Genomic DNA, 11,010 nt, shown 5'->3' on the forward strand with positions numbered 1-11,010 from the left:
GATAACATGAGCTAATGAACAGAGGAAGGATATGCACACAAAATGGACAAAATATCTCTGAAAACGTAGTATAATATATTAAGATTTGTGTGCATAGAAGTCATCAGACAAGGAGCACTGACAGAAGTGAACATAGTAACAAAGTAAAAGCTGCATCAGCGATGGGGCTATGAGTTATTTTCTTTTATTCACTTAATTTCTTTTGAGGTTTTACTTATTTACTTTATTTAACAAAGCACATACAGTGCCAAGAAGTTCTTACAACTTTATAAACATGAATTCATTTGGTCATTAAGACACTATAAAGTGGGCATAAATATTTCAGATGAGAAATGGAATTAGTGAGACTAAGAAACGTGATCAAGGGTACACAGCTAGCTAGATGCCAAACCTAGAAAGTTTTACTCCAAAGTCCAAGCTCTCTGCTGCCAGTCTTTTTTAAAACCCCTACCCTTTAATTAATTCACAATGTAATAAACTTGAGGAAAAAAGTTAAACATCAACATGATACATACTTACATAAAATTTTTTTCATAGATACCCCTTTATCTCCATGAGCCAGTTTATTTTTAACCCAGCCCTATGGGCACATGTATAAAATAACATAATGATGGCTGATATTCATGAGCAAAACTCCACAAAATCCTGTTTCAAGGACTTCTCTAAGATCCAAAAGGAACAGTTTAGTTCCCTTGGTCTTGCTCTCCAATAGATTTGAATTTGGTCTCCCCAAGCAGAACTCAATCACTGACAAACTTCTTAAAGACCTTGTCATGAGAAGTGATTATGTTTAGCTAAAGACTGGCAGTTTTGAATTATTTTTTTAAAATTTACCTAGAAATATTTTCTGGCAGACAAACTCCATTCAAGAGAGGGAAGAAAGAGTAATAAGGAAAACAACACAAGGTTTAGTTCATACACAAAGTCATTCAGACCAGAAGTACAGATATTTAGCATGTGTTGAGGACTCAAGGGTCTACATGTTTACCTCACAAAATGGCCCATTCCTCAAAACATCCCAGATAACTCAAAAACTGAATGATGCAAAGGGAAATGCTTTCTAGTTAACACTTTTATCTTTAACTACTGTTAGGAAATCATTCTCCGGCAATGAAATAATTCTTTTAAATAAATTCACTGCTACATTACATTATGTATTCAACACAAATGTAAGATGCTTAAGAAATTAAAGCGAGAGATATCCAGAATTCTGTTCAAAAGAAATAATTATCTATGAAAATCTGCAAATGTTATCAGTTCAAAGAAGCTCAGAGACTAAACTTTAAGAGACTTCTAATAATCTTCCCATGAAAATAAAGGATAAATATTTGAGCAGAACATAAGAAGAGGGGCAAGACTGAAGTTAAATGTGACCATTACTAGACTGAATCTCAGAGTAACTGTTCATTCTGGGGGGCATAGTTTAATAACAACTTCCTTGTTAATTAATTAAAACATGTGAATAGAAAATTTGATATTAATAAATACATCCTAGAAATGGAGAAAAAGTAAAATTTCTAATATAAAAAAGTTAATGCTTAATATTTATACTTTCTCAAAGTTTCTCCTACCCCAAGAAGTATTTAGTTTTGAAGTATTCTGAGGTTTCTTTTTTTAGTTCCTTTCAAGGTCAGTATGCAAAAAAAAAAAAATAACCAAGGCATATAAAATATACCTTTTAAACTTTTTAATTGAGGTATATACATAAAGTAGAAAATTTTTCATTGTACTCTTCGTTGCATTTAATAAATTAGCATAATTATGTAATTAGCACTAGGGTCAAGATGTAGAACACCCAGTTAACATCTCCCACAAAAGTACCTATTACTGAGACTTCAAATAACCATTAAGAGGCTTTTGTCTGTTTTTGATCTGTTTTTGAACTTCATATAAATGAAATCACATATTATGTGTGTTTTCGTGCTTGCCTTCCTTCTTATCATTTTATCAGAGTCATAGGCATTTTCCCAAGCAGCGATAGCTTTTTTTTTTTTTTTTAAATTTCTGCATTGTATGACTAAATATCATTATATGAGAGTCATAGGCATTTTCCCAAGCAGCGATAGTTTTTTTTTTTTTTTAATTTCTGCATTGTATGACTATAATACATTTATCCACAGACTGTTAATGGATATTTTAGTTATTTCTACTTAGGGACTATGAGGAATAAAGCTGCTAGGGGCATTCTTGTACACATGTATTCTTCTCTGTCGGGAATACACATAGAAATAGAATTTCTAGTAAAAAGCGTATGCATATGTTCAGCTTTAGTAATTTTGTCTAACCATTTTCTGAAACGTTTTTATCAATTTATAACCCATTATACTGCATGAGAATTCCAGTTGCTCCACATCCTCGCAAATACTTAGAATTCTCAATATGTTTAATTATTTTAATGTTATACATTGTGGTGTATTTATTAGTAACGGAATCTTACTCGGGATTTAATTTGTATTTCTCTGATACTTAGACATTTTTATTTTAAGAAAATTTAAAAGAGAGGAAGTTTGCCACTTAGAAACTAAAACTTAGGCAGGTATCAGGATAAACTTCATATAATGCATGAAAATGTCTCCCAAGGGAGGTGACTAACTTTATTATTATTCAGAGAGTTCTAGCAAATTTAGAATAGACAAAGTTCTAGAATAGAATTTGTATTGTAGAGAACACCTAAATATGACTAAAAATAATAAATTACAAATCCAGTTTGGCCATAATCAATGCTATTTTAAGCTATCAAAATACTATATTGCCAATCGCTTCCAAATTTAGATAAACCTGTTAGATTGGGAGGAGAAGGTTTCAGATATCATTATCATTTTTTTAAGTTTAAGATAGACATGAATGTTGGTCTTTCCTTTTTTATAATGAGACTTCATCCTTTTGACATGTTAAACGGGAAACTGCAAGTTGATGTGATTAGTGTTATACTATGCCAGTTCCAACTGCCAGTTAGATTTCATGTTCCAAATAAAACAAGTCTAACCAGATCCACTATTCAGGCCTTGCAGCTAAAAGGAGGAGTTTCCATTTTAAATAAACCTCTGGGACTGTCCTTGTAAAGAACTAGCGAAAGTAGTTACAGTCACCAAAATTAATGTTCAGCCTGGGAAACTGCGGATCCAACTAAAGGCTGCATGTGGGGGGGTGGGGAAATAAGAGGGAAGAGTTTGTTTTAAACTAATGAAGCCATGCAAATTTTAAGTCAGAGAGGTGCCTCCTTTACATTTTCAAAGTGAATATTAAAATAATTTCATGATTCTGGGACTTCATTTTAAATGATCCTAAGAAGTTTAAGAAAGCACCTTCCTACTACTAAAATGAAATAGGGTTATTGGTTAATGTGCAAGAGTAACTTTAGAGCATAGACTATATATACAAACTTAACAAATAATATAGAAATTGTCTTCAAGAAAGATAGAAGAATCTCTACAGATTTTTGGTAAAATCAGAAATGTACCCCGGAGTTAACATGTACCCATTATATAAGGATTCTAAGGCGAAATATGAGATTAAGCTAATTTTTCAGATTAGCATTTTAGTTGAATATGGAATGTGCGCTCATGAAAGGAAAGACTCATGAGTAAAACACTTCTGTACCAATACCAAGCTTTAAAATTTTTTCTTTCTTCCAAATTAAATATGAGTAAGAAAAAGTTGTACGTTTTCTTTTTTATATATGTTGTCTAAGTTTTCCTGTGTTTTATGATTGCCCACTTCTCAATTAAGCAGTTGATGTTTGAATGGAGTATGTATAGTTTATTCAGGTTAGAAAAGTCTCAATTACATGTTCAAACTCTTGAATAATCTATTATGCAATTATTTTATGTAATTACAGTAGAGGAAATTGAAGCAAATACCTTTATCAACCTTATCCATTCATTCTTCTTTTATTAACATACTCTTTCCTACCAGGATTACTTCCTATTATGTATATGGCTAGAACAGAATAAAAATATAAGAAAAGACATTATGACAAGTGATGGAGGAGAAGAGACAATGAGAAAATGAATGGGAAAGAAGAGCTGGGTGTGGAGGCAGAGTGATCTTCTAAGTATTTACGTGCTCTCTATGATTTCTATAATTGTAGAGTAGTTGGTATTATAACTCACATTTTACAGATTAGGAAACAATGCGGGGACAATTTTATTGATTTAAGGTAATCTAAATTTGATTATCACAGCTTCAGAAAGGTGAATTGATATTTTTTATGACTAAAATCTCTGGATAGATATGAGATTTTAATTATGTTTGTAGCAGTCTTTGAACAAAAACATTAAAATCCTGATTTAAGTTATATATAATATTATAAAGACTCGCTCTAAAAAAAGTATTACGTAAAGTAACAAAATCAAGAAAAATTGCACATGCAGAGAGTGGTAAAAATCTATTCTAAGCACTTTAATTTCCTTTCCTGGATTTTAATTTTCAATGTAATACAATTTAAAAAACATAATTGCCTTAATATAACTTTAAAAATTTCACTGTTCTAATATTTTCTATACTATAAGAACTGTCCTCAAAATACCAGTGGGACAACAGACAAAATTAAGAGAGCTATATATGCTTCTAATTAAGTAACTTTGTAACCTTTAAATAGGTAGACCACATAATTTATGGTCCAAACTGGAACACTCCTGAAATTAAAAAGAAGCTCTAATAAAAATTATCCCAACATATCAGATATAAACTGAGATTTTTCTGAACAAGATGGGATGTATGGTCAGTGAGTATTATGTGCTGAATTGTGTCCCCCAAAATGCCTATTTTGAAGTCCTGACTTCAGGTAGTTCAGAATGTGACGATTTTTGGAGACAGAATCTTTAAAGAGGGAATTAAGTTAAAAAGAGGTCACTAGGGTGGGCCCTAATCCAGTATGACTGGTGTCCTTATAAGAAGAGATTAAGACACAGATAATATAGACACAAAGGGACAACAAGGTGGCTGTCTGCAAACCAAGGAGAGAGGTCTCAAGAGAAACCATATCTGCCAACATCTTGATCTCAAACTTCTAAGCCTCTAGAATTGAGAGAAAATAAAATGGTTGTATAAACCACCCAGTATGTGTAATTTGTTATGGAAGCCCTAGCCAACTAATGCAGCATGTCTGCCAGATAGGTACTTCGCTGCTTTCTTGATATTTCAAAAGCTATAAAATAGTTGATCTCAAACTTTAGGGGACAAAACAATCACTGGGAATGCAATTAAAATGCAGATTTCTGGGGCTCACCTCAGACCTACTGAATCAGAACGTCTGATTATTACAGAATCATCCGAAGTTAAGGCCAAGGAATCTAATGACTAATTTCAGGCAGTCAAGAGCCATATGCACTTTCTTATTTTTTATTTTTATTTCATTTCATTTCATTTCATTTCATTTCATTTTATTTTATTTATTTTTTCATTTTTTCATTTATTTATTTATTTGTTTATTTGTTTATTTATTTTTTTATTAAAAATTTTTTTGCACCTACAGTACCTGGTCTTTCCTAGGTGGTCTCCCATCCAAGTACTAACCAGGCCCGATCCTGCTTAGCTTCCAAGATCAGATGGGATCAGGCTTGTTCAGGGTGGCACGGCCATAGACCTAACACCTTGTCAGGTCACATAAAGCTGTACTGATCTCGATACTTAAAATTATGGTACAGAACTTATAAAACTAGACTACTAGGCACAATTTGCAACATCACTACTTCCTTGCTATATGTATTTTAACTAGATACTTAAATTCTCTGACTCTTTCATCTATAAAATGGAGATAATAATAATGCTTGCCTCATAGATTATAAAGGTTAAATAATTATATGCAAAGAACTTAAAGTAGTGTCTGTACAGAGAAAAAAATAAGTGAGCATTATTACTAATTATCTGTAGTTATATGTATATTAAAATTATTAAATGCATCCTTTTCTGCTGCAATAATTTTGATGTCGAAATAATCAGATTGATTTAACAATCTTTCTTCAGGAAAGATCTTCCAGTTCATCTTTACCAACCGGATTTATTTTCTATTCCTTGCTGCTCAAAATTTATGTCCTTTCTTGTACCTTCTAATGCTACTCAGATTTATGTCTATATCTCAATGATAACACAGCTAAATATATTTGAGCAAACTTTATTATAGCATTGTAGACTACAAGAGCAAAGAGTTTTGGAGCTGTAATAAATGGTAGAAATAGTCATCTACTCTTCAGGATAAGTGATTTGCTCAAGGTCACATGTATTTTTTTACAGAGCGAGAACTAGATCCCAGGTGTCCTGATTTCTAATGCACTGTCTTTATTTTTAGCATGATCATAGAATTTATAGTTCATATAGGATATTTTAAAGAGTGAAAGAGGGCTGTATTAAAAACACATTGAAAAAGTAGACATAAACTAGGGCAATATGAGTAAAACCATTTATTTCAATAGACTGAATGTCTGTGTTCCCCCCGAAATTCATATGTTGAAATTCTAACCCCTAATGTTATGGTCTTAAAAGATGAAGTCTTCGAGAAGTGATTCCGCATGAGGATGGAGCCCTCATGGATGGGATTGGTATCCTTAAAAAAAAAAAAAAAGACACAGGAGATCTTGCTTCCTCTGTCTCTGTTCTTTGCCGCATGGAGAACACACAGCAAGAAGACAGCCAGCTGCGAGCCAGGAAGAGGACTCTCACCAGAACCTGACCACACTGGCAGCCTGACCTCAGACTTCCAGCCTCCAGAACTGGGAGAAATAAATTTCTGTTGTTTATAAGCCACGCAGTCTATGTTAACTTGTTAAAGCAGCCTGATCTAAGACAATTATGGTATATCAGCCATGGCCTAATAGATAAAATACAAATGACATTAGATATTTTAATATGAAAAATTTTACACGGAGAATTTGTTAAACAGGGTTAAAGAATTAGAAAGCAAAAAGGGAACACTAGTTAGACAATAACTGCAGGAATCAACCAGCATTTCCAGGACTGGGGAAATAAAAGGAAGAGATTAAGGTTTTTTCGATCTTTACAAATTCAGAGAAGGGACACCAGAGACCTGAGATTCAAACTCTTTTGAGAAAAGGTACCAACTGGCTGCTAATGATATCTTAGAAACTCAAAGGAGGGTTCCAGCAGAGTTGAGACTCAGACTTTGAGGATGTCATGAGGTCCAGGTGATGATGCCACCTCAAGAGTTTGAGGCAAGGAATTATGGCTCAGATCTTTGAGAATGATGTGATGTCTTGTGTGACAGTTAATTTCATATGTAAACTTGACTGGGCCGTGGTACACAAGTATTTTGTCAAACATTATCTGGATGTTTCTGGGAAATATTTGTCTATCCTGTGCCTGTCCCACCATCATATTTTGAAAGCACATAACTTGTCTGGTTTCACAAGTTCACAGCTGGAGAGGAATTTGCCTCAGGATAAATCACACCTTGACTCTCACCCACATTTCATTTAGATGATATTTAAATAAGGCTTTGGCCTTTAGATTTTAGAGTTGATGCTGAAATGAATTAAGACTCTGGGGCTGTTGGGATGTAATAAATGTATTTGCATATAATAAAGACGTGCATTTTGGAGAGCCAGGGAAAGCTATGGGATGAACTGTATCCCTGCCTTCCAAATCCAATTCTATCTGCTGACAGTCTTTAAGAAGTAATTAAGGTTTAATGAGGTCACTAGGTTGAAGCCCTAATCCAATAGGAATGGCGGTCTTATAAGAAAAGGAACAGAAAACTCTCTCGCGTGCACTTTCGCTCTCCCTCTCTCCCTCCCCCTGTGTGTGTGTGTATGTATGTGTGTGTGTGTTATGTGAGCACACAAAGAGAAGTTGGTCATCTGAAAGCCAGGAAAAGAGCTCTTGCCAGAAACTGAATCAATCAGAACTTTGATCATATACTTCCTGCCTCCAGAAAATAAATTTCTTTTATTTAAATCACCAAGTCTATTTTTGCTCTCTTTTGTGTTTGTGTGCTTGTTATAGCATCCAAACTGACTAAAACAGTGTTTCTGGGTTGATATTAACATTTAAATTGGTGGACTTTTAGTAAAAGATATTACCCTCCACAGGATGGTGGGCCTCATCCAATCAGTTGAAGGCCTTAGCAGAACAAAGACTAATCTCCCCTGAGAAGAAGGAATTTTTCCTTCTCAAATTGAAATTCTTCTCTGAGTCTCTAGATGGTCAGCCTACCCCATCAGATTTGGGACTTGCCAAGTCTCTACAATACACAAAGCAATTCCTTAAAATAAACCTCTTTCAGTATATATTCATATCCTATTGATTCTGTTTCTCTGGAGAATCCTTATTAATACATCTGGCTAATGTCAATACCTCAGGAACTCAGAAAGGGGCACTAGTAACTCAGTCCCAGATCACTGTAGAGGCTAATAATGTCATTTCGGCTAGGAGGACGGGCATCGTGTAACTGGGGCTGTGACACCTGGAGAGCTCCTGGTATCCCTGAGGGGTACATTAAGTCTGGTTCTAGAAATGACTACAGAAGCCTGAGATGTAAACCAATTGCTGCTGATTAAGTGAAACAGCTACAGGAACAAGATTCTTCTTCCTGCCTTTCCATCTTTCTCCAATGTCCCTGAATGAATGGACTCAGAGAGGATTTCAGAATTTCAGCTTTAGCATCTCTAAGCATAGCACATAAGAGTGGGTTTGGAGCACAATCCATCGTCAGTCGAAACAATATCACTTTTATGTATTCGTGTATCTAGTTGCAAATATATTTTATATAAACGAAAAAATATATAACTTTCACCTTCTCCTTCAAAAGGTAGATAAAAAATCCAAACCATCATATATCAATCTTTAGTGACAGTAGTTTATACCTCTCTAGTGATATCATTACTCCCCTTACTCCCCGATTTCAGTCACAGTCTCACCTGAAAATTCTGTAACCTAAAGACTAAATTTCTAAGTAAATCAATATTACATATTAAAGATTAATATATAATTATACAATTAATATACAATATTAAAAATAATAAAGGAAATAAGGGGAAGAATAGTGAATAGATACATACAGATATGCATATGTATGTGTGTATATGTATATATACACACATGCATATATTCACATACTCAAATATATAATAAAGATATGCATATTGATGGAGTCCTCATTTTGTAACTGGTCACAAAACTGTAACTGATTTTTGTAACTTTTCTATTCTATTATCAATTCCATTCGCCCTTTGTCATTGGCAGCAAAAGGGGTAAATTTTCATTCTTAAAAAAAAAAATCTGAATCCTCAGTGGTCCTATATATAAATATTGTCGGGCTTGCTATAATTTCGCACTAACTTTTGCCATTGGGCTTGGAGGCACCATAGATAATCTTCTGGGCTCACAGACATATTCCTCCAGCTTCCATTATCAGTAGTGACCCAATTTCTTCTTTACATTTAAAATCAATCATGCTAGCCAGTGCAATAATCTACTTGTTGGTTCAAAGGCAGGAGGCGTGCAAAATGGCCAGGTGGCAGCCTCGATTTCTAATTCAATGAAACTATTTACCTAAGTACCTCAGTTTTTTCATTTGTGAAAAGGAGATAATAATTGTACCTATGTCAGAGAGCCATTGTGGTGATTCGATATACGTAAAGCACTGAAAACAATTCTTGGCATGTAGTAAATGCTATAAGAGTGCTTTTAAATTACAATTGAAATTTATGAGTTGATTATTAAAAGTGTTAATTACACTCAAAAATACTTCATATAAACAAAGTAAAATCCGTCTACTTTTCTCACATGTTTCTTAAGCCAGAACTTTCTTTTGTGTTTACTTTTTGGTCAAATCCAAGTATACAACACATGAAATGTAGTGTAAAAAGTGGTTAAACTAGAAATGTTTTCTCAATAAAAACTGTTGTATTTGGTGTCATAAACAATAAAACAGCATGGTAAAATATTTATTTTCAATTGCTTTGTATTATATAGTTCATAAGTCACAGTCTGATTTTGTAAAATATCTGTGAAGCTGTAATGTTCCACATCATCATTGTCCTGGAAAATTGGTCAAATCCACCACGGCCAATTGGAAGTCATTCTCAAAGCACAGTCACATAAAGCAGTGAAGCAAGGCAATTAGTCATGGGTTTCAACAACTCCTTTCATATCTGGGAGTTCTTCTAGAAACACGCCTTTCTGGATAAGACAGTGTTTCTCTGTCTTATTGTAAATTCTCTTAAGTGGTGCATCAAGATGATAAGGTAACTGTCCTATCTATAAGCCTCTTGAGCAGCTTCCTGACTTTGTGCTACATACGTTGACAGGCTAGTGCTCCTGAGAACCTGAGCTAATGGAATAAGTGAATTATTATCTAGGCAGACAGGGTCATAAAAGTTCACGTGCCTGACAAGTAATTGTACAGTGATGGTGGAATATACCATGATGGGAAAATTGAAGGGAAATCCATCTTCACCAACAGTCTTGCCAGCAAGACATTTTTTCTCCTCTATTTTTCTCTCTCCATAGAAACTAATAGAGAAGAACTCATTACCTCCCCAGATCAATTTTGGATATTTTTGTTTAATTGAAAATTCTTCCATATAATGAATGAATATCACTTCCTCTCAGATTAGCTTTCTCCTTGTTTTCATTCATTAATTCCTTTGGATTCTATACCACCCAACATTACTCCCTTTGCAGTATTTATTTGGTGGAGAGCTGTCATTTAAAAAAAAAGAACAAAATTCCTTCAGCATCTTTTTCTCAGATATCAACTCATAGTGCAGCAGCAGCAGCAGCAGCAGCAGCAGCATTATCAGCCTGGGTACCATCTACAGAAGGCTACTTTGTAAGCAACCCAAACCAACACGGGTTAACTAAGAGGAAACAAATAAGGAATTTACTGGAACTATTATATAGTTCCCAGAATCAAAGTAAAGTTTCAATACTTAGATCTCAAGCAGAGCAAGAGCCAGGAAAGCACTGAGGCTTGAGAGAAATCTCTTCCGGCAGCTATCACCATGATGAATCAGCCTCAACCATTTTTTTCTTATCCCTGTCTCTCTTCTC

General features: G+C 34.2%; 1 protein-coding gene and 1 pseudogene across 26 annotated transcripts in view; both read right to left on the reverse strand.

Moving 5' to 3' along the window:
- Positions 1-11,010, reverse strand: part of MARCH1 (membrane associated ring-CH-type finger 1) — a 574,299-nt gene that overhangs the window by 301,522 nt on the left and 261,767 nt on the right. The gene's annotated exons all lie outside the window — the stretch shown is intronic.
- LOC112483993 lies at positions 5,468-5,587 on the reverse strand (annotated as a pseudogene).

The sequence above is a fragment of the Pteropus alecto genome, unplaced genomic scaffold (genome assembly GCF_000325575.1).
Source record: "Pteropus alecto unplaced genomic scaffold, ASM32557v1 scaffold166, whole genome shotgun sequence".
NCBI classification, from domain to species: domain Eukaryota; kingdom Metazoa; phylum Chordata; class Mammalia; order Chiroptera; family Pteropodidae; genus Pteropus; species Pteropus alecto.